Genomic DNA, 22,155 nt, shown 5'->3' on the forward strand with positions numbered 1-22,155 from the left:
AAGTGCACCTGGGCCCTGCATCGCTCCACATGTGGGCGTCTGGGCGCCTCCAGGTGCCCCGCCCGAAACACACCGCCTCCCGAAGCCGGCGGAGAGAGTTGAGTTGTTCAGGAGGAGGGTCTGCGCGCAGGCTGAGGCCGGAAAGGAGACTGGGGGCCCCACGGCCACAGCCCTGCTGCCCGCGGCTCTGTCCCACCCGTCCCCATCCATGCTCTTTTGTGCCATCCGTTGAATGGCGTCTGTCCCCTACAGGGAGCGCTCTGAGGACAGAGCCTGAACGGGGCCACCATCGCGCGTCTGTGCCCAGGCTCCCCTGGGATGGGTGGGTAGCCATGTGGGGCTTGCCCCAGAAAGCCCTGGGGTGCTTCCCGAGGGCTCCCTGCCTGCGCCCACCGCTCCCCTTGCTCCCAGCTCCTGTATCTGGAAAGAGCAGGCCCTGGTCAGCTGTCTCGTCATCGCTGCCTGGAGCCGCTCTGGCCGGCGGGGCTGGAACGCAGGCCCCTCGGGTGGGGACTCCCAGAGCTGGTCCCCAGAGCCACCCTGAGAGTCACGGGCATCCAAAGCCAAGGTTTCCTTGTGTTCCACGCCCTGTGGCTTCCCAGAGGGGCAACAGGAGGGCGTCTTGCTCTCCGTCCAAAGGCTGGGCGCTTGGGGAGGTGGGCGCAGTCCACACCTAGTGGGAAGGACCCAGACCTGCGGCAGTGAGGAGCAGGGATAACTTCTCAGGACTTCAGATGTTTTCTCGGGCACACTGTGAGCATGACAACGGTTTGAAATAGTAAAGGAATGTGTGCCTTTGCTCGCCAAAGGGCCTCTGCGGGGCTGACGGGGTTCAGGGGTGATCACGGCGCTCTGCTCACGTTGTCTGACCGGCTGCAAAGTCTTCAGCCACTCCCAGTGGCCCTTCGGATGCAGTGGTTGTGCTTGTCTCTACTCAGTTTACTGAGGGCTGTGCTACGCACTTTGCACGTGCAGTTGACCTTAAACAGCTCAGGGGTGGGAGTGCCACCCCCTGCCCTTGCCATGTAACCACAGTCGACCTTTTCCCCCTCAATCCCAACCACGGATCCAAATACAGTGGGCCCTTGAGCAGCAGGGTGTGACCTCACAGGTCCTCTCACACATGGATTTTTAAATCGGCACAGAAGTGGGCCCTCACTAGCTCAAACCCACATTGTTAAAGGGCCAGCTGTGTTACCCCAAGTACAAGGAGAGGTCATGGAACCCATTACACAGGTGGGAAAACTGAGGTGTGGAGAGGGGCAGGGACTTGTCTGAGCCCCCAGGGCTCTACACCATCAGAGCAGGGGTGAACCCCAACCTGCCGAGGCCACTGTCAGCAGCCGCTCCCTTTCACGGTGACCGCCAGCTTTCTGCCCCCCTCCACATCTGATTCCCACGGTTCAGGTCCCACTCACTGCTCCAGGGCACCCCACCACCTCGCACGGGCCCTGAGTGTCTGATTAGGGCACCTCTGCTCCTCCCCAGCTGGGCGGCACCCTTACTGTTCATTCCTCTGCTTCCTCCAGGCGGGGACCCCTGAGGGCCAGGACGGGAGGGCCCCTTGCTTCATCTAGCATGGAGCCTGGGACTCACAAAGGTGGGCAGTAAAGACGCGCAGGATGAATCATTTAGTTCCTCACTGGAGTATCGTTTTTATTCTTCACAAAACTAATAAAATCCACCAATGAAGCCTAGAGTGCTGCTTCTCACGGGAAGAGTCAGGTACAAGCTGGGTCCCTGCTTGGAGGCCCCAGCTCTGAGGGTGGGGGGCAGGGGTGGGGCTGTCGCTGAGGGCCCGTCGATGAGGGCCCCTCCGCGTGGTGGCCCCTCTCCAGGCTGGAACCCGTCCTCCCCAAGGGACTGACTGGACCGTTGAAGACACTGAAGACTCTGCACTAACCCAGAGCTCACCAGTGTTCTGGGCGCCTTTGAGACAGGTCCCCACAGAAGATGGTGGACAGGCCCACTCCCAGGTTTCCAGGTGGGGGAGCCCGCTGCCACATTGGGGGCTTTCGCTCTGGAAATGCCAGAAAATAAAATTGTAAAATGTGGCCACGATGTGCTGTCCAGGGCCCCTGGGAGCTCACCACTGTTTCACCTCAGAGAGAGCCCGGGGCTCCCCGCCAGCACAGCAGAGCGCCCCCGCCTGGGGTTCTGTTCTGACTTCCCAATGCACGGCGCCACTGACTTTGGCTTTGGTGCGTTCAAAACAAAGATTCCACACACCCCCGCCCCCGCCCCACACGCACTGCACACACACGGCACACGCTCAGGTCACCGTGAACACGTGGCGCTCTCAGCGTCTCACTCAGGGCTGGGGACAGCCGCCGGGAGGACCAGAGACGCTGCCCCTCCCACCCACCCCTGTACCCCGCCCCCACGCTGCAGGGAGCCACCCTTGCAGGCCCAGCAGCGGCTGGTGAATCAGCCAGCCCCGAGGCGGCTCCCAGTCACCGTACTGGCGGAGCCGAGGGAGGGACCAGTAGCAGCTGGCAGGAAACGAGTGAGAGCAGTGACCACAGATAAACTGTAGGCCCACAGAGCGGCACGGGTAGACCTCGGGGCAGGAAGTGGGGCTGTCAGGCCTCAGCCCAGTCCTGCTCTCTGGCCACTCCCGGGGCCTCTGAAGGCGCCCGCCCCATAAGGCTCAGGGACCTGGCTGTGGGTGGTGATGCACCAAGGAACCGGTGGCTGGGGGCTGCCATCCCAGGCGCCGAAGGCCACCATTGGAATGAGCTGGCCTGTGACAAAAGGACAGTGGGCTAGGGGCCAGCCACATGTCAGGACCGAATTAGCTTCAGTCTGGGCATTTTTTTAAATTCATTACATGCTGTTTTAATCTTTTATTTTTTAATATTTTTATTAATTATGCTATTATAGTTTTCCCAATTTTTCCCCCTCTATCCCCCCTCTGCCCTGCCCCCCAACCCTCCAGCATTTCCCCCCTTAGTTCACGTCCGTGGGTTGTACATAGAAGTTCTTGGAGTTCACTGGTTCCGACACCATTTTTATCTCTCCCCATGTATTTTATGCCTACTAATTATGCGGCTTCTCCCCGTACCTTTTCCCCCCTATTCCTCCCTCCCCCTCCCCACTGACATTCCTCCATGTGATGTCCATTTCTCTGATTCTATTCCTATTCTGGCTGTTTGTTTAGTTTTTGTTGTTTTTCTTTTCTTTTTGGTTCGTATGTCGACGATAGTTGTGAGTTTGTTGTCATTTTGCTGTTCATATTTTTGATCTTCCTTTTCTTAGATACGTCCCTTTAACTGGTGCCCCCCCCCCCCCGCAAAAGTGACCAGTCCTGGGGGTGGCGGGGAGGGAGCGCTGAGCAGCCCAGGCGGGAGGTGCTGCCTTTCCCAGGGCCTGGCCCAGCGTCTCCAACACTCTGACCCCTTTTCGGCCAGTCCGAGGGGCCGGCCCTCAGCCCCTGGCATGTTCACAGACACCCTAGAACGTATGTCAGATTATCCCCATTTTTTTTTTTTTGCTTTATGTATGTATTTTTAGAGAGAGAGGAAAGAAGGAAGAAAGAGAAACATTGATTGGTTGCCTCTCACAGGCCCCCACACTGGGAACCTGACCCACAACCCAGGCATGTGCCCCGACTGGGAATCGAACCTGAAACCTTGTAGTTCACAGGCTGGCACTTGACCCACTGAGCCACACCGGCCAGTGCGGGTGATCCCAGTTTTACGGATGAGCAAATGGAGGCTCAGGCCCCTGCCCGGGGCCGCAGAGCTCCTTGGGGGCAGAGCTCAGGCTCTGACCATCGTCTGTGCCGGACCCCAAGACACACAGCCTCTGTTCACAGGGAGTGGCCCGTGAGTGGGGGGTCAAGGGTGGGGAGGAGAGACGGGGAGGTGAGCAGAGCCAAGAGCTGAGTGCTGTGGTCAGCATTTGGTGACATCCTCCTGTGGCCCCGGCCGGATGGCAGGCCAAGCCACCCCATGAGAGGGGAACCCCCTCCTTGCACCCCGAGGCAGACCCAAGGATCTTGCAGGGGCGCCCAGAGGGGGGCGTCCTGCTGGTGGCTCCCCTCTCTGATGCGCTTCCTGCCAAGCGGTAGTAGAAGCTCCAGTGTCCGGTGCCGTCCCCTTCCTGTCTCTGAGGGGCAGCGCCGGGCACCTGCCCCAGGGCGTGAGCGGTCCCCTCTGCTGGCGCTGGGGCCCCTTCTCCTCTTGGGGAGCAGGCGGGGAGTTCAGCTGGAAGACTGATTCACCCTTGTTCCTGGAACTCTCTGAAGACAGAGAGGATGCTGTGGGTAGGTTCTAACTGTATCCTCTGGGCTGGGGCCAGTAGCAGATGGTCCTTATTAAAAAAAAAATACTTCCATGTGGGCTTAAAATAGCCCGGCACTCACCATCAGCTGAGTGGAGAAATGTACTGGCCGGGCGTCACGTGGGGGTGGGCGCGCTGCCGGCTGCAGGTTGGGACATGAGGCCCAGGCCTGAGAGGCAGAAAAGGGAAGCCTTGGGCGCCCGCTGCGCGCCTGGCCACATGTTAGGCAGGTGGCGGGTCTGGCCCCAGGAAAGCCCCATGACAATCCTGAGCCCACGTGACCCGCAGAGGGGACCTACAGCCTGAGAGACACACAGCAGGGACGGCGAACACAGGCGGGGACGGGGAGCCCTCCCGAGGCCGCCCTGGGGAGAATCTCAGCCCTGCCACTCACTCTCCCCACCAGCCGGTCTGTGGCACCCGATGGGAGGGCCCAGCCCCCCACCCTGGGCTGCTCTGCAGATCAGCTCACAGCTCCTCAGGTTGAAGGTCGCTCCCTGAGGCAGGAGGCTGCCCTCCCCTTCTGTCCCCTTTTTGTGAAAACCCCTTAGTGTCCCCGTTTAAACCAGGCCACGGTCTGGCGGGGAGAAGCGAGGGCTCTGGAGGCCTGGGCTGCAGGCGCGCCCTCCGGGCTGACGCCGTGTGCGCTGGGAGGGAGAGCGATGACAGCAGAGGACCCGGCCAGGCTCCAGCCAGCAGCCCTGGGTGGCGGCCAGGGCCCCCTGACTCCTGGCCTGTCCCCCGAGCTCAGCCTGGAGCCCAGGCCACGCGGCCTGCTGGGTGGAGGGCTTCCCAGCTGCAGGCCCGAGGCGGGGACCCAGGAGTCAGGAAACCCTCAGGCCCCACGTCCACCAGGACGGAAGGCCTTCCATCTGGGAAGGAGGGTTGCTGCTGAGTGAGCTGGCGCCCTCAGGACAGCAGCTGCTGCACTGGCCACCCTCGAGCAGCTGGCTCTGTGGGGGGCTCAGAGTTGGCTCTGGTGTCTGCCGGGCGCCCGCCCGTTCTCGCGGAGTGAATGCCCCCACTGCGGCCCTCGGGATCATGGGACATGGAGCTGGACCGTCCAGGGTGTCCCTGGTGATGCTGGGACCGGGCTCCCAGGAGGAGCTCCACACAGTGGGTGGGAGGGGTGGGGTGGGGCGGGGACAGGGGTTGGGGGGAGACCGTCACAGAGCAACGACAAAGGCTCGACTGAGAAGCAGTGTGGCCTGGGTGCCGTCGGGACTCCACTCCAGGCAGCGAGGTGGACTCGGCCTCCAGGTTTAAACCCCCAGTCGGCGTGGTGTGGCCTTAGGCTGTGACAACAACGGCCCCATTGTCCTCATGACCTCTGTGCGTGGGTGCGCTCAGGTGCTGGCCCAACACACAGGTCTCTGTCTGCACTCAGCTCAAGGGGCCCGTTAGAGCCCGGCCCACCCATAATTACACACTTGCATGCCTGCCCCCGCCACCCCCGGCCCCTCCAACGCCTGCCTTATCTCTCTTCCCCTCTCGCGCTTCCTCAGAGCGTGGTCAGGCGACTCGGTTCCCTCCCGCCTGCTGGTCCACCCCCCGCCACAGCCTCAGCCTCAGTGCCCTGTGCACGCCAGGAGCCAGCGCTGCTTCCAAGGCCCACGTCCCTGGGCTCCGGGCCCTGCTGCCCCTCCCCCATCTGCTTCTCTCTCCCCACAGATCTTTGCCTGGGTCCCCCTCCCCACCCTGGCACTGGGTCATCTTCTTTACCCAGTGTCTTGGTCTTAAGTAGGGCCAGGTCTCCTCTTGCTAAACTCACCCCAGGGGAGCTGCCCCCCTGCCGTGGTCTCTGTCGCCCAAATCTGGGTGGAGATTTTAACTCCACCCAGACACCGCTGCAAATCCCTCCCACCCAGCCCCTTGGCTGTCTCTGGCACCTTGGGCTCAATTTGTCCAACACTGAGCCCCTGGCCTCCCCTGCCCACCACAGACCTGCTCTGCTCCCAGGGTCCGTTACAACGTACTGGAGGGTCACTGCCATCTGGTTACCTCTGCCCCTGATGACCCCCGAGCCCATGTCCCTCCTGGCGCCTGACAGGTCCGTCTGCTTCGCCATCTCTGTCCCTTCCCCCGGTGCAAGCACACACCGTCACGAGCAGCCGGCTACGGTCTGACTCCCCTCCACCTCACCCCACCCTCTCCTGCCCACCTACCCCCCTTCTCAGGGGGGACCTGCTGGCCCTCCAGCAGGAAACTCTGGGGACACACACAGGGCCCACGTGACTGGCCTCAGCCTACGTCTCCCAATTCCTCTCTCTCTCCCCCCAGAGCAGTTTCTCGTGCCCCCCACCCCTCCACACAGGCCTGCACGTGCCCCTCCAACCCAGCACCCCCTCATGCTTGCTTGGGAAGCCGCCCACCTCCTGGCACCCCCATCCGCCCCACCCTAGGAAAGGTCTGGTCTTCCCGCTCCATTCTCCTTACAGAAGTTAATGCCGTTTGTAATTACTCACTCATCCGTGTGGCTCATTGATTAATATTCAGCTCTCCCACTGGGCTGATGGAGGAGGCCACCTTCTGAGAAGGGCAATGCGTTACTCTGGGTGCATTGTCTGCGAATGGCGGGAGGGGCCGCCCCACCAGCTTAATGCCTGTGGCCTCCTGGCCACTGTGACAGCACCCAAGCCCTCTTGCAGTCCCCCACACACTGGGAAGCTGGACGTCTCCTCCTCCAACCCCTGCACCCCCGCACCACCCCAGCCTCAGAGATTGGGGTGCCAGCAGGCAAGGTTGGTCCCACCCTGTGTCTAGAAGGCCCACCTCAAGGGGTGCTCAGAAAACACGTGCGGGGAATCTGTGGCGGCTCCCGCCTGGTAGTTTCTGAACAAGCCGTTCTGACCACTGTGGCAGGTTCCTTGTCTGTGACGGACTAGACCGTGGCCCTCGGCACGCTGGAGGTGGGGCAGAGCTCCACGGGGCAAGGGTCCGAGGCAGCACCGCATCATCTCGCCGACTGCAGCGCTCTGGCATGGTGACGACGGGGCGGGGGCCTCCCTCCCCTCCATCATGGTCCAGGGAGGCGCTGTAGGCCCTCTCTCTGCCTGTCAGCACCTCCACCTTCTCCCCAACCCCTGCCAACCTGCTACTCAGGCCTGCCCACGGCGCTGCCCAGAAGACACCAGCTCCAAAGTCCGAGCCGAGACTCAGGCCACCGAGTGGACTCCCACCTCCAACTCCTTCCTCAGGCCCAGGCTCCTGACTTCCTCCCCCAGTGACCAGCCTCTTCCCCTCTCCCTCATCCAAATTCCAACACGTTGGCCAGGTTCAGTGAACTTCCCTGGAATCTGCCGGAATTCCCCACAAGCTTCCTGTTCCATGTGTGCCACTGAGACCACCCACCTGGCACGGACCCTCGAGCCCCGCCCCCACTGGGCTTGCGCATAGACACCTGTCTCCTGTCTCATGTCTGCTCCCTCCGTCCAGTTTAACAAGGTTGCTCGGCACCAGTTCCGTGTGGGGACGGTGCCCGGCCCTGGCCGCACGGCAGCCAGCGAGGCCGCACACCCCTGACCTCAGCAAGCTCACGACTGGTCCTGTTTCCCTCGTCCTCTGCCTGTGTGACTTAACGCCGCCCCCTTATCCTGTGTCGGGCGGTCTGCCGTGTCCTCCTGGAGATCCCTCAGAGCTGGGAAGAGCTTAAACAATGAGACCACCAGAGAACCAGCACGTGATGTGCAGACGAGACGCCCCCAAAACCCCGAGGGGCGGAGGTCAGCATGGGTCGGGGCAGCATGGCCCAGACCCAGACCGTAAGCACGCACGGCACCAGGCTGGCCCTTAACGGACGGGCAATGATAACGGTCAGGGCAGCTAACACTTACAGAGAGCCAACAGTGTCCTCATCCATTTATACGGATGGCCCCCCCAACCCTCGCGGTCGCCCTCTGACGCAGGAGTTTTTCTTACCCCCAGTGCACAGGCGAAGGCTCAGAACCAGACAAGAAGCTGGAGGCTGTGCAGCCAGGAAGCAGTAGGGCCAGGGTTTGAGGCCGTGCAGCCTGGCTTCCGGAGCAGTTCTCAGGGACGCCATCAAAGGGGTTTGGGTGGATCAGCTGTTGATGCTGTGTAAGAAGTGTCCCCAGATTTAGTGGGTCGGGAAGCTGGGTGTGGCTCAGCTGGGTCCCCTGGCCCTGGCCTTTTGTGAGCTGCTACAAGGTGACAGCCCATGGTCACCTCGGGGCTTGGCTGGGGGAGGAGCTGGCTGCAAGCTGACTCTGGGGGCTACCGGTGGCCTCAGCTGGCTGTGGGCTAGAGACCTCCATCCGTTGTCTCAGGGGCTTGTGCACCGGGCTACTCACAGCATGACAGCCAGCTTCCCTCCAAGGGAGGGAGTGAGGGAGGGAGCAAAGGAGAGAGAATAAGACGGAGTCACCGTCCTCCTGTGGCCTGATCACGAAGGAACATGTCATCACTTTCACTGACATCTATTCGGGACAAGCGAGTTGCCAGGTCCAGCCCACGCCCGAGAGAGCCGTGCTGCGGGAGGTCATGGGCACCGGACATGGGGACCTCGGGGGGCGTCACAACCTGGAGGTGGGAGCTCACAGTCTTTGCCCCTGACTCCCCACCCCAACCCTAACTGCGTTTCTGTAAGTATTTAATGACCCTCACCGGAAGTGCACTGAAAGGTGATTCCCAGCCTGGGAGAAGTCTTCCTGATCTTCCCAGAAGCCCAGTGCCCAGGAAGACAAGCTCCTCTTAAAAGACCACACGCACACGGCCATGTAAAGAGTGTGTCTGTGTACCGCCAGCAACAGGCTGAGTCCCGGGCACCGCGCTCGCCCCGCCCATCGTGCTCGCCCCGCCCATCGTGCTCGCCCCGCCCACGCCCCCTGCCCTCCCTCCAGTAGGTCTGGATGCCTCTACAGTGCACATTTTTTCCTCCTTTCCGGCTTTTCCCAGAACACAGGACACCCTCCCAGTGCCAGGCAGCACTAACAATGGCACTTTTTGACAGTCCCTCTGAGGTGGCCACTCCAAGACTGTCCCCAGCTACCCAACTTCAGGCAAGGCCCCAACTTCAGTCTGGGACTCAAGGCCACCCATACTGTACACAAACCTGCGGTCACACCGTCCCTCCACTGGGCCTGGCTGCCCCACAGGCCTGGGGTCTCCCTGCTACCTCCTCTCACTCCCCCCCCCAACCACAAATGCTTTTCCTACTCCTCCTCACTTACCCGAGTCCTGGTCACCCTTCAAGGTCAAGTTCAGACCCCACCTTTTCAACAAACCTCTCCAAGACCCCTCCAATCCCCCGAGACTGAAACCCTGCGGGAGGCAGCGTGCACTAGACAAGGCCAACTCCGTACGAATGCTCACGGAGCAAGCAGACTACTCCGGAAAAGTGGCCCAAGCTCCCTCGCTGCCCGGTTACTCCTCCGGGCACGCTGGACTCAGCTTCCCACCCTCCTGGGCACGGCTCCCAAGGTGCCTCCACCTGACCACTGGCTGCTACGAGCCCCACGCCCCAGGAGGAAGCTTTCTCCGGGCCCTGCATGCACAACTCCAGCTCCCAGCTCTTCCCAACGAGTCTCCGAGGAGTGACCTAGAGGGGCTGTGCCGACTTATCTCGGCATCCAGAACGGGATGGAGGCCGCTGTGAACATTCTCGGTAACCACGAGGAAGAGGAGGCCCGGCCGTGGATGGGAGTCCCCGTAGAAAACCCACCTGGGACACCGCCCCCTGTTTGTTAACACTCAGAGGTACAGCAGGGCCCTTCCACCCAGAATCCGAGAATGCGGACTCGAGTCACCCTAACGGGAGAGAAAGTCTGGGGGTGACAAGATCGACAACGCACGACTGCTTTGTACAAAGCAGCTGCAGGGCCTGTTGCCAGTGTGTGAGCCGCAGCCTTGCTTTCTGACTCTTGGAGGGGCAACCGGTAGCAGCAAACACAGATGCAGAGGGAGAGGCAGCCGCGCAGGCGCTCTGCAGGGGCTACCAGGGGCAGCCCACCAGCGTGGCCCCAAGTCTTCCCGGCAATGCCTCCTGGCCCCCGGCCCCGTGGATGACACTCACATTGCTCACGGTGTACTTACCCTTGGACTTCTCATGCTGCTGTTCTCCTTTTGCACAATGTTCAGAAATAAACACTGGTGCCCACATGGTGCTTTGAAATAACAGGCCAAAGAGGAGACACGCCCCGTGCGTGCTCTGGAGCCCCACCAGACAGGGCTGGAGCCATTTGCATAAAAGGCAGAAGTGAGATCTAGGGGAAGTGACAGGTGAGGGCTTGCGCAGACCTGTCCTTGGTCCTGTCACCGTCACGGCACACCTGGGGCCTGCGAGGAAGTCTCCTCACTCTTCCGGACTGAGGCCAGCTTTTCTGAAAAGCACCTGTCTCAGACCTTTTGGCCTGAAGACCACTTTCTACTCTTAAAAATCATGGAGCATTCCACAGAGCTGGTGTTCACCTGGGTTGTGTTTGAAGGTATTTACTATATTAGAACTTAAACCTGGGAAAATGCTTAAAGATTTATCAATTTGAATAAAAAATAATAATAAATTGCCCTGCTGGGTGGCTCAGTTAATTGTCCCCTACACCAAAAGCTTGCGGGTTTGACTCCCAGTCAGGGCACATACCTAGGTTGCAGGTTCAATCCCCAGTCCAGGTGCATACTGGAGGCAGCTAATCAATTCCTCTTCACATCAATATCACTCTCACTCCTTCTGATCTCTCTCTGAAATCAATAAACATATCAGCACATGAGGATTAAAATAATAATAAATTCATTACATATCCACATAAATTCCACATTTTAAGAAAAAATAAATTACATTTTGCAAAAGAAAAGTGATGGTGAGAACGCAGTAGTTCACACCGTCCCCAAAATCCCAAAGGTCGGAATTAGCAGAAGGCGTCTGGGCGCTCACATGGCTTCCACACCCCGTCCGGGGCGTCGTGCTGTTTCAGCCGAGGCACAAAAAGAAACCCACCCCCAGCTGGAAAAGAGAGGACAGTTTTCAGACCATGGTGGCCACTCTCCTTTGAGACTGAGCCAGGGGTAGCTTCTCAAAGGTTCGTGGCAACGGGGGTCTGAAATCATTATCAATTTTTTATGCGCTGTTCCATTAAAATCCACTCGCTTCCATGCACTTTGAATACCTTCCTTCCCCATTCACGCACAGGCAACCTCGTGCACTGGTCATTAAGAGTGTTAATTCATTAGGTAGGTCAAACCGATGACTTTGACACATTTCACAACACGACATCCAGAAAAGCATCCAGAGTCAGCACAGGGGACTCGAGCAGGAGGCAGGTGACGACTCCTAGAGCCAAGACACCGGCGTGCCTGAGAAAGGGAGGCCGGGCCCACGGGCACGGGGCGGGGCTGGCCGGTGTCGCCCACTCTGTGGCCCTGGGGCTGCCAGGCGTGCTCTAACCGGGCCCTGCCCCACCCACGATTCCCCTCTGGAAGAATTTGGGCGACCCTCAGCGTGCGATGGGCCCTGGACCCAACCTCAATTTCTTTCACAAGGTGTCTTTGGGAAGCAGTTTGTTAAACGAGACCATAAATCTTGGACCCTTCTCCCCCTTCAAGGTGAGGTCTACGTCCCTTCTCCTCAAGTCTCGGCAGACATGTGACCAACTGACATGACGCCACGTGACTGCCATGTGAGGCCACGAAAGGCCGTCCGGCTGCCCCCTAGTTCTGCTACAACGCCGGCCCCCAGTGCCCTGAGCCTCCATCGGAGGACAAAGGGCCACGAGGCCTCCACACTGAGAGGACGCCCAGCCACACAGTCCGCACGGGCTGCTCCAGCTGCAGCCCAGCCGAGGACAGCTGTCCACGCAGCCTGGCCCGGGCCCAAACATGTCGGGGAAGAAACTGCCAGCTGGTTCTGGCCCCCGCCGGTCACCTCGCCCCGATCAAGCCTCAGAGGCCTCAGACACACAGCCCCACCCTGCCCAGATTCCCACCCACAGAATCCACGAGTGCTGCAGCCGGCAGCGACGAGACGCCCCTCGCTGGTGAGCTGAGAGGTGAGTGGCACTTCCCACTACCTGGTCCTTTCGGTTCCCACACCAGGGTCATTTTGCTCCCATTGCAGAGAGATGAGGCACAGAAAAATCAAAGAGCAAAGGCAGAGCCCTGGCCGACGTGGCTCAGTGGGTTGGGCATCATCCCGAAAAGTAAAAGTTCACGGGTTCGATTCCCAGTCAGGGCACAGGACGGGTTGTGGGTTTCGTCCCAGGTCAGGGTGCGTGCGACAGTCAACCAATCGATGTTTGTTTCTCTTCCTCTCTTTCTCCCTCCCTTCTCCTCTCTCTAAAAATAAATAAAATCTTAAGAAAAAAAGAGTAGATGCAGAGCCCGGAAAAAGCCAGGAAGAGGACTTGCGTCATGTCCTCTCGGGCGGAGCATCGGCGGGCCGAGCAGACGAGCGAGCGGGAGGCTCGTCTCCCCAGGACGAAAGCGCCGCCGCGCCGGCTGGTTCACGGGACAGAGGCTGCCGGCGCGGTCAGCCCAGAGCCGCTGCAGTGGACATCCACTAGGACTCGCTGGACAAACACGGCCTCTGCAGCTCGGACAACATCACAGGACACCGCGTACGGGGACGGTGTGTTGACACAGACATGTGTTTAGAATGTGTTGCCAAATAAAAAAGCGATGTTTTCAAAGACATGCCCAGAGCGTGACCTAGTTTTGGCCGAAGGACACAAAAAGTAGACAGTCACACATGGGCTCAGATGAAAGAAAGGCAGTTGCTGTCACAAAACACGAGAGGCGCTCACACCCGAGGGATGGCGTGATGGGTGGGCTACTTTCCTTTTAAAAAATTTTTTTGGCCTTTTCCAAATTGTATGCTATGAATGGGTATCAACTTTATGTCCTGCAACAAAAATTAATGTTCCTGATTTTTCAAATTCCACAGACCTGAACCGTATCTATAGTTCACGAACCTTTTTGCATTAAATGGCTCTGGCCCACCGAGGTCACCTGAGCAGCCATTGCTGTCCCCACGGGCCAGCTGCAGAAGACAGGGCTCCGGCTGAGCGGTGCCGGCCCGGGACGGACGGAGCACCCCACACCTGTCTCTCCCAGCCTCTCTCTTCACTTGGGGAACCGAAGGGGTACAGAATCCAAGACGGCCAAGCTCCCTTCACCCCCCAAGACTGTGCCCTCTCTGGGGAGGGCTGAGGACCCCAGACCCAGGTGTCCATCGCCTGTTCTTGTTTTGCTGTGCCGGTCACATCGGTCTCATTAGAGGTCCCTTTGGGCAGCAGCAGAGCTTCCAGAAGGCACCTGCTCAGGTGAGCGGCCAGGGCTCTGTGGGCACTGAGCCCTCCTTCCAGCCCATGCTGGGCACACCCTCACCCGGTGCACTCCTGTCTCTGTCACTGCACCTGCCACCTCCTCCTCACCCTCAGTGGGGACAGCCGGCACTCAATGAAGACTTGTCACCTCGAAATAACCCCACGGACAGCTGCAGAGTCCGCTCCTACACAGCAAGATGTCAGTGCCATTGGCTACAAAGAAATTCGCGGGTCAGTGAAGCGCCCACAGGATCCCAGAACCTCTGACTCTTCTATGCTCTAAGCGTCTTGTGGATTTTTTAAAAATCTTTAGTTCTTGAAACGGCCTTGACCTTTCAACCCTGAGCTGGGCAGAGGCTGTCTTTCTGAATGTTGCTCAGTTACCGGAGGCACCAAACAGAATCAGAACAGGAAAGAAGGAAGACCCCTGGCCAAGGTTTCCCGGACGGGGCTGCTTACTTTCCACGGCTACAGATTGTAACCAAGCCAGCAGCACCATTGTGCCGCCGCGTCCAAACAGACAGCCTGTCACCATAGCAACGCACACGTCTGCCAAGACCTCCCGGAGAGAGAACACCTTTCAAAGAAGTCTACTTAGCCACTTGTCACGTCAGCTCCTGTGCTTCTTACAGGTTCTCTCAGGCATCTGGGCCCGAGTGCCCTGGGGTCAGCGGGGACTCTGTGGACTGTCTAGAAGCCACCACCACACGGGAAGTGGCCTCCTGCTCCACCTGCCCCCACCTGTCTGTGGATGAAGAAGGCACAGGGCTCCCCCGAAGCCACACCCCTCTGGCTCTGTGTGCAGGGCAGTTACACGAGCCAATTGTTATAAAAATAACAGGCCTCAGACGGCCCCTCAGCTCACATGTTGAGAGCCAGGTGTCCCATGGAGGGACTGCCTCTGTCAGAACAAGGCGACCAATGAACTCGGAGACCCCAAGGCCAGCACCGCATGATGGCGCAGGCGCACCGCAGAGACACCGGGCTCCAGTGTGCGACCCCGAGGCACACACGTCGCTGTCTTCCTGCTGGTGGAGGGTCTCACCTTCAATTTGTAAAAAACACATCTGCCATGTGCAATACAGTGAGGTCTGCTCATACTCCTTTCATAGACCCTAAAACCATTAGCAAATAGTTTCCCAGGACACTGTCCCAGGAGAGGAACCACCCCTGCGGATAAGGCTGGTGTCACTTTGGAGACCCACCCCAGCCCCCAAATCAGGCATCGAAGGAGTAATTTGAGGAGCTAAGCACATGGCACTGGGCCGCCTCGATTCAGGGCTGCTAAAGTGGCAAACATTTGTAAACAGCATCCTCGCAGGAGACTTCCCTTTGGTTCTGTTTCATAACTGCCACGGAGAAGCCACGGCCATGGGCACGCACACGCAGCCCACGCCGCATTTGAGTGCCGTTACTGAGGAAATTCACGCAGTGAGCAGAGGAGGATCACCAGACACAGCCAGCAACTATGTCATTCAAAAGAACTGGCTTACCTGACCACAGGTCTCAGACAAACGACCTTGTAGCGACCTCGAGGCCTGCTTCCTAGCAGATAAAAGCCCCTGGGGGGACTTGCCCTCCTCCCAGCGGCGGGTTCTCTGGCCGAGGTCAACCTAGTTCAGTTTGCTTGACCTTCAGGGACTAGAGGCTCTGCCCAGGGTGCGTTCACTCCCAAGGCGATTCCCGTCACCAGGAGCAAGAAAGCAGGTGTGGGGGCAGCCCTACAGTCGCCAGGTCTGCGGCCCACCAACCCGAGGCCGCTTGTTACCAGGTCTGCCCCCCAGGTTTCTCTCTCCACGAAGGACCACAATACAAATGTCACCATGGTGGCTTGCTCTTGTACCTGCCCCCCTAGAAGATGGGGTCTGCGGTCCCCTTGGGGACCCAGAAGGCCCCTCAGTCTGGGTGGGCTCCTGAGAGCCATCTTGAGGCCTGGGCACCTGAGGGCAGGCGCAGAGGCCCAGCACCCTGCAGCCAGCCACTGTGGGCACAGGGTGGGCTTAGGGAGCGGCAGGCCCCAGGCACTGGACCTTCTTACCAGCAGACGGCACCTGCTCGACACTGCACACCTGCGAGGAAGCACATTTCCTTAAACAGATCAAGCGTGGCTCCGGTACCTGTCTCTTCCACGGGGACACGAGGCCTGTGCAGCGGACGGAGCGCTCGCTGGTGGCTCGCACCCCAGTCCCCCCTCGGCCCACAGAGCGGCCGCAGGGCCTGGAAGAACGGCAGCAGGCCGACGTGGAACCGCAGCGGAGAGGACGGGGCGGCACCCTTCCGTGCTCTCTCAAGTCCCCCCTTTGCCTTTTCTATCACTTTTCACCGTTTTTAATTCAGGCTGTGCTCCTGTATTTTCATAGCCTGAGAAGCCGTCCGAAACCCTTTCTTGAACAGGGAAGGACGCAGGGAAACACAGGAGATGGGATGAGATGAACAGTGAGCTGGCAGGTTGTCACCTGACAAAGGAGGGACACCAGGCCCCACTGTGCCACCCCTGCAGGGCCCACTGAGAAGGGGCAGTTTGGGGAGGAACCTCCTCGGCCATGTTGGGAGTTTTAAGGGATTTTCAGCCTTGGGAGCATCCAGCCCCTAAAGAAGTATTTCTGCTACATCAAGGACCAGCAGGGTCAGAATATTCTGGCAAAAAACACACACACCAGAGTAAAATGCACATTCCTGGGCCCCACCGAGCAACATCTCCCTCGGGTGGGTGGGACTGCGGCTCTGCCCTGTGCCAGGTAGCTCCTAGCTCCACGCAACGCGAGAACAGCTACCCCGGAAACATCTAGCACCCCGCCAGCTTCCCCAGGGTTGTCCGGGACCCTCGCAAACGCCCCCCCAACTTCCTCTCTCCCCATGACACCTGCCCCCCCGCCCCCCACAGTTGGTGAGCTCCTCTCTGACTCTTGCCTGGCGCCCTCCTTCCTACCTGACCGCCACCCAGGCACTGGGAGACGCAGGGGGACCAGCCAGCTCCCAGCTCACCAGCACCTCCCACAGCCGCGGGCTCGCCTGCACTGAGCCTCGAGTAGGGTGCACAGCCAGTCAATGTTTATTGAACAAACAGCTAAATCTTTATTACTGTCCTCCAGGAACTCACCTGCCCCAGACACTCTGCACGCTTGTGACAAAAGAAAGCCCAGCCAGGCCTCTTCCTGGACACCGGTCTGGAAGCAGAGTGCATTTCCAAGTTTCCGAGCCTGGCCCTGCCATTCCCCATCCTCCCTCCCCCCCTGGTCAGATGTGACTTAAGTTCCAGCCTCAGCTCAAATGCCATCTCCTCCAGGAAACCTCCTTTGATTTCCCCTTCCTCATTCGACAACCAGTTCCCAAACGTCCACCTTGGCTCAGGCATCTGGCTGGGCTGAGCACAGTCAGAAGTGGTCCCTGCCTGGGCCCCCGAGGGGCAGGTAAATGCACAGCGATTCACACCCCACACCTTTCACACACAAGTAGCACACACACGTGCTCACACTCACATGACACGTCCCCGACCCATGAGTAGCACTGAGACCTGCTCGTTAGCCCACACACGTACAAGGACAAGCTCCTCCAGAAAGCTGGCTAAATCAGTGGAGCACAGAGAGAAACCAGGCCCACGGCGGGGGCCGCTCTCAAGGTTAAAAATGGAAACTCACACCCATCGCAACCACAGTGCAACATGGCTCAGTGCACACCTGTTCCAACAGCCAGGACCCAGGACGCTGGCAACACCGAGCGCGGGTGAGACACCGGCCGCCGCAGGAACTCCGGGGAGGATGTGACCCAGTGCAGCCACTCTGGGGGGCAGCTTGGCGGTTTCCTACAAGACTAAACACGCTCTTACCCTACAACCCAGCAGCCCTGCTCCGTGGCATTTACCCAAAGGCCCCCAAAACGTTTGTCCCCACAAACCCCTGCACACGGGTGTGATGTTCACAGCAGCCTCATTCCTACTCGCCCAAACTGGGAAGCAGCCCAGACGCCCTTCCGCAGGTGGGGATGGACAGGCTGCAGTCCGTGCAGACGGTGGAATATTACGCAGCACTGAAAAGAAGGGAGCTGTGAGGCAACTGCAGACACCGAGGGAGCTTGAGCGCACGTCACTGAGAGAAAGAAGCCGGTCTGGAAATGCCACAGGGTCTGTGACTCCCGCTCTGCGACATCTGGACAGGGCAAGACCATGGAGACAGTAGAAAGCTCAGCAGTGGCCAGGGGCTACAGAGGAGAAGGGGCAGGGATGGACGGGAGGGGCTGACCTTTAGGGCAGCGGGCATGCTCTGCGTGATACTACGGTGACAGGCACGTGTCCCGAACCACAGAGGGCACAGCACTCAGGGAGAACCCTACTGTGCACAGGGACTCCCGGTGACAACGCCACGTCAGCGTAGACTCTTCAGACAAATGTCCCCCTCCGGTGGGGGACGTTGATAGTGGGGACACAGGGGCTGTATGTGGAATCTCTGTCTTCCTCTCAATTTTGCTATGAGCCTGAAACTGCTCTTAAAAAATAAAATCTTAAAAATGTTTTTTTTTTTTTTAAAGAGCACTGGCAAGAACAGTAACCACTCTCTGCCTTCCTCATACTAGTGACAAAGTCACAGTCCCCGTTTATGAAGGTCCCAGCTGGTATCAGGGCAGTTGTGACACTGTCCGGGGTGCCGGCCTGCTGCAGCTGGGCAGCAGGGCCTGCAGACCCACGGGGACATCAGGGGACAGGAGCTGCCCAGGGCCTGGCGTGCACGGGCGGCTCCATCCTGCGCAGAGGGAGGAACGAGGACAACACGGCCCCCGAGCTCAACTGGCTGGCTGCAAATGCGCACCATGTGGCTCCTCCGTCAGTAAAGTGGGGACGACCATGCTCTCGGCAGGACAGGACTGCTGTGTCATTTACATGGCGTGGGACCGCTAGCCCTCTGCCAAGCCGTGACGTGGTGTCCTGCAGAGAATGGCCACTACCAGCTTTCCGATCAGCTGCCACTGACCAGGCCCTGTCCCAGGCCTTTCACTGTTCTTAGTTCATTCAGTCCTCGCCCCAAGTCCCCAAGGAGGGTGTCCGTCCCCATGCTCACAGGACTTTCCCAAAGCCCCCCAGGTGATGATAGGGATTCGGACCTGTGACGGGACCGTGTGGCTGTGCCTTTGTGGGGGGCTGTCCGCTGGCGGGCAGCAGCCCGGCCCCTCTGAGGCATGTTCCTCCTTTGGAGGTGGCCTGGGAACAGCAGGGCCAGGCTGGGGGGGAGGGGAGCTGGACAGAAAAGCCCCAGGTAATGTGAATGAAACTCTACCCGCCAGCCCGCACCTGGTGTTTTTGCATTTCCCAAGACAGCTGGAGGGACAGGCCGTGAGGAGACAAGCCGAGCCCCGTCCACGGTCGTGGGGACAGTTGGACTAGGGCCCAAAGCCACTTCACGTCCCAGTACCCAAGAGCTGTGATGGAGCCTCCTCAAAGGCCACCCTGTCCCTCGGGTGACCCGGACGATGCCCACGAGGGCCCCAAGCACATGCTGCATGCGGGCCAGGGGCGCACTCCGGGCCTCGGGCAGGAGGGGACTATGCTGTGACCCCCCAGGCCCTTGGGGAGTCAAGGGAGAGCCCGGGGCTACCTGTCCAGGCCACAGGCCACTCGAGGGTGGCCCCCACCAACTCCCCCCAGAGCCCCCAGTTCACATCCTAGGAACTCTGCATCCAGCTCCCTCAGTCTGAGCGCAGTGTACCCCCAAAATGAGGAAGGGCCTCACGAGGGAAGTCGGGCCCCACGAGCTCACACAGCCTGCCCGGTCCCTCGGAGCTGGGAGAACCAGCGCTGTGGGCCAGCCCCTGGTCTGCGTGCTGCAGCCACCAAAGCGAGGGAGCTGACCGTGCGGCCCGGCATCAGCTGCCCCCCGGGCAGAGCACAGCCTGCGCCTCTGATGAAACCCCAGACAGCAGGGGACAGGCCTCAGGCCTGGAACCACAGCTGTGTGCAAACGACTGGAGCCAAATTCTGCATCAGCAGGGACGGCCCAGCTGGGTCCCAGGGACAGACAGGCACGTGCAGAGTGGTCAGGCCTCGCGGGGCCTGGGGAGGCCCCTGCAGCTGCGGGTGGGGAAATGTCTCCGGTGCCGAGTCCATAAGTGCATGTCTGCCCACCCACCGAGGTGGCGGCCAAGGACAGGGAAGTGCAGGCAGCGGGCTGGCCACAGCCAAGACCAGGCCCAGAACACGGCTGCCCAGAGAAGGCGGCCGGACGCCTTTCAGCCCAGTTGGAAATGAGGAGCCGGTGGGAGTGCCCTTCAGACACACCAGCCGCATGGTGCCAGACAGAAAGCCTGGGCCCCAAGGACCTGCTGTGGGCGTGCCCACAGGGGGTGGGCTCCTAGGGGCAGAGCCACAGCACCCAAACCTGGGTGGGAGCCTCTGCGCTGGCCAGCCCCCAGAGAAGGCACAGCAACATCCGTGTGACCCACCTACGTACGTGCACCCAAAACAGACTCACTCCCCCAGGGGATTCCAGTTCAGGAGGCTGCTCAGACTTGAATTACAAACTCGCCTGCCTGTCTCCACGGGCGATAGTGGCTTTGGCAACTATGCCCCAGTAACAGAAAGTTCAAGGGTGAAAAGGTAAATCAAGGGCAGGCACTGACTACGAGGCAATCTCCGATTCAACTCACAGCGCCTGGCCTGCCCGTCCCGAGACTCTCACCCGGCATGTTGTCCCTGCCCTCGGGGTCCCTGGTCCCCTTGTGGCTTCAGAGGACGCAGCTCCCAGGCGAGGTGACGCCACTCGTGAGCAGCCTCGAACTTCTGCTCTGACACCAACGTCGCCGGGCAGGCTGCCAGCCGCGGCTCCCGTGGGGGAAGCAGGCCAGGCCCATGAAAGCAAGAGCAAAACAGAGGTTGGGCAGGCTATTTTTATCAGCCTATAGACTGGTGGCGAAGACCCCGGCAGCTACCGGGCACCGCAGGCACGGGGCAGGTTCTCTCCAGTTCTGTCTCCGCCCCTTGGCCTCCCTCGGGAGACTGAGGAGTAGACCCGGTCAGGACAGCACACCCCTCCTTCCGCCATCTCCACAGGAAAAGGAATTAGTTGCCAAATATTCAGAATGGATAATTGCTACCTGAGGTAATAAGGGCAAACAGCCGGCAAGAAAACAGCGGTTTACTGTTTCTGAGAGTGGCCGCCCTTGACCCGGGTCCCTGGCTCTGCCGCCTAGGCCAGTGCGGGGACACACTCCCGCCGGTGGCCCACAAGAAAGAGGGACCCACAGCCTGGGGCTGGCCCTGCTGCCGAGTCAAGTCAGACACTTCTGTGGCAGGGCCACCATTTGTCTCCCATCACACACACACCTACACGCACTGCACACACACCACACATGCGCACAGTCATGCACCACACGCATGTGCATGTGTGGGCACTTTGTGTGGACACAACACACATGCACACGCCACATACAGCGAGCATGTGCATACACTACACAGCTCACTCATGCACAGAACACGTGTGCACCACCTGTGCACAAGTGCACTCTGCATACCACAAACATGTATGCACCACCTGTGTCCACCGCGTGTGTGCTGCCTGTATGCAGCATGCACACACGGTCACACCTGGGTTCTGAGGAGAACACACCGGGCCAGGACCCTCCTGGAGATTCCGGCCAGTTGCCCCAAGCCCCTGAGCTCTGACTGGGGGTGCAGACCCACCTGAGGGGTTGCAGCAGGAAGGAGCAGGGGTGGGGGGAAGGGCAAGGGGCATGACCCTGAGGAAACCAGAGGCACACAGGAAGGCTGGGACAGACATCCGTGCCCCTGTCCACCCCCACAGCGGGCACAGGCCCTCCCCCAGCCCCGCTGCTGCCTTGCTGTGACAGCAGACAGGCCACCTCCCCTGTCTGGGCCTCAGTATCTGCCTGTGACAGAACACAACAGATTTCTGTTGTGTGGCATGTGGTGCACACGTGTGTGCTTGTAGTGTGCAGTGTGTGGCATGTGTGGTGTGCACATGTGTTTGCAGTGTGCGCATGTGCTGCCATCATGGGAACAGCCCGGGGGGCACTGCCCTCCAGGAAGATTCAGCTCGAGTCCGGGACCTGCAGCGGCCACCCTGCCCGCCAGCCCCTGTGCCCTTCTCTGCCAGAGCACTCACCACGGACGCGCCTGGGCGGGAGCAGTCAGCTTCCCGGGGGTGGCTGGGCTCTCTGGAGGCCTCCCGATGCCACAGGCGGCTGGGGCCGGAGCCCCCCAGCCCTGACACTGCCAGAGCCACACAGGGACCCTGCACTGGGGCTCGGTGGACCCCCCGGGCCAAGGCGCAGCCACGTGGAGCTGCTGTGAGGATGAGGCTTGTTTGCTTGGAGCAGACCATTGGTCCTTCATGTTTGCAGGTAACCACACCTTGTGCATAGCTCTTGGGCCGTTCGGGGAGCGCATTCCCCTAACAGCCAAACCACAGCCCCACGGCGTGGCGTGTTCATGGCAGCGGCGCCCCACTAAGTCTGGCTCTCGGGACTCATCCTCACAAAGAGCTCTGTGTGTGTGGGCATCTACAGACGGGTGTGTCCTGCACTCGGGCGGGAAGAAAACCCAACCTTTTGTGAGCAGGTATCACTTTGTAATTAAAAAAGGAACGAGGAAAGG

General features: G+C 59.9%; 1 long non-coding RNA gene across 3 annotated transcripts; it reads right to left on the reverse strand.

Moving 5' to 3' along the window:
* Positions 1-1,418: 1,418 nt before the first annotated feature.
* LOC119053918 (uncharacterized) lies at positions 1,419-20,474 on the reverse strand. Of its 3 annotated transcripts, none has more exons than XR_008392017.1 (4): positions 20,222-20,474; positions 10,880-10,977; positions 4,367-4,453; positions 1,419-2,020 (listed from the first exon to the last, which is right to left on the reverse strand). It is a non-coding gene; the product is annotated as an uncharacterized LOC119053918 (long non-coding RNA). The 3 variants fall into 3 exon arrangements; XR_005083400.2 differs by lacking the exon at positions 1,419-2,020 and adding an exon at positions 3,094-4,243; XR_005083399.2 differs by lacking the exon at positions 1,419-2,020 and having other exon boundaries at positions 3,094-4,453; positions 20,222-20,467.
* Positions 20,475-22,155: the final 1,681 nt, after the last annotated feature.

Source organism: Artibeus jamaicensis, unplaced genomic scaffold, assembly GCF_021234435.1.
Source record: "Artibeus jamaicensis isolate MK-2021 breed Jamaican fruit bat unplaced genomic scaffold, CSHL_Jam_final contig_465, whole genome shotgun sequence".
NCBI lineage: Eukaryota > Metazoa > Chordata > Mammalia > Chiroptera > Phyllostomidae > Artibeus > Artibeus jamaicensis.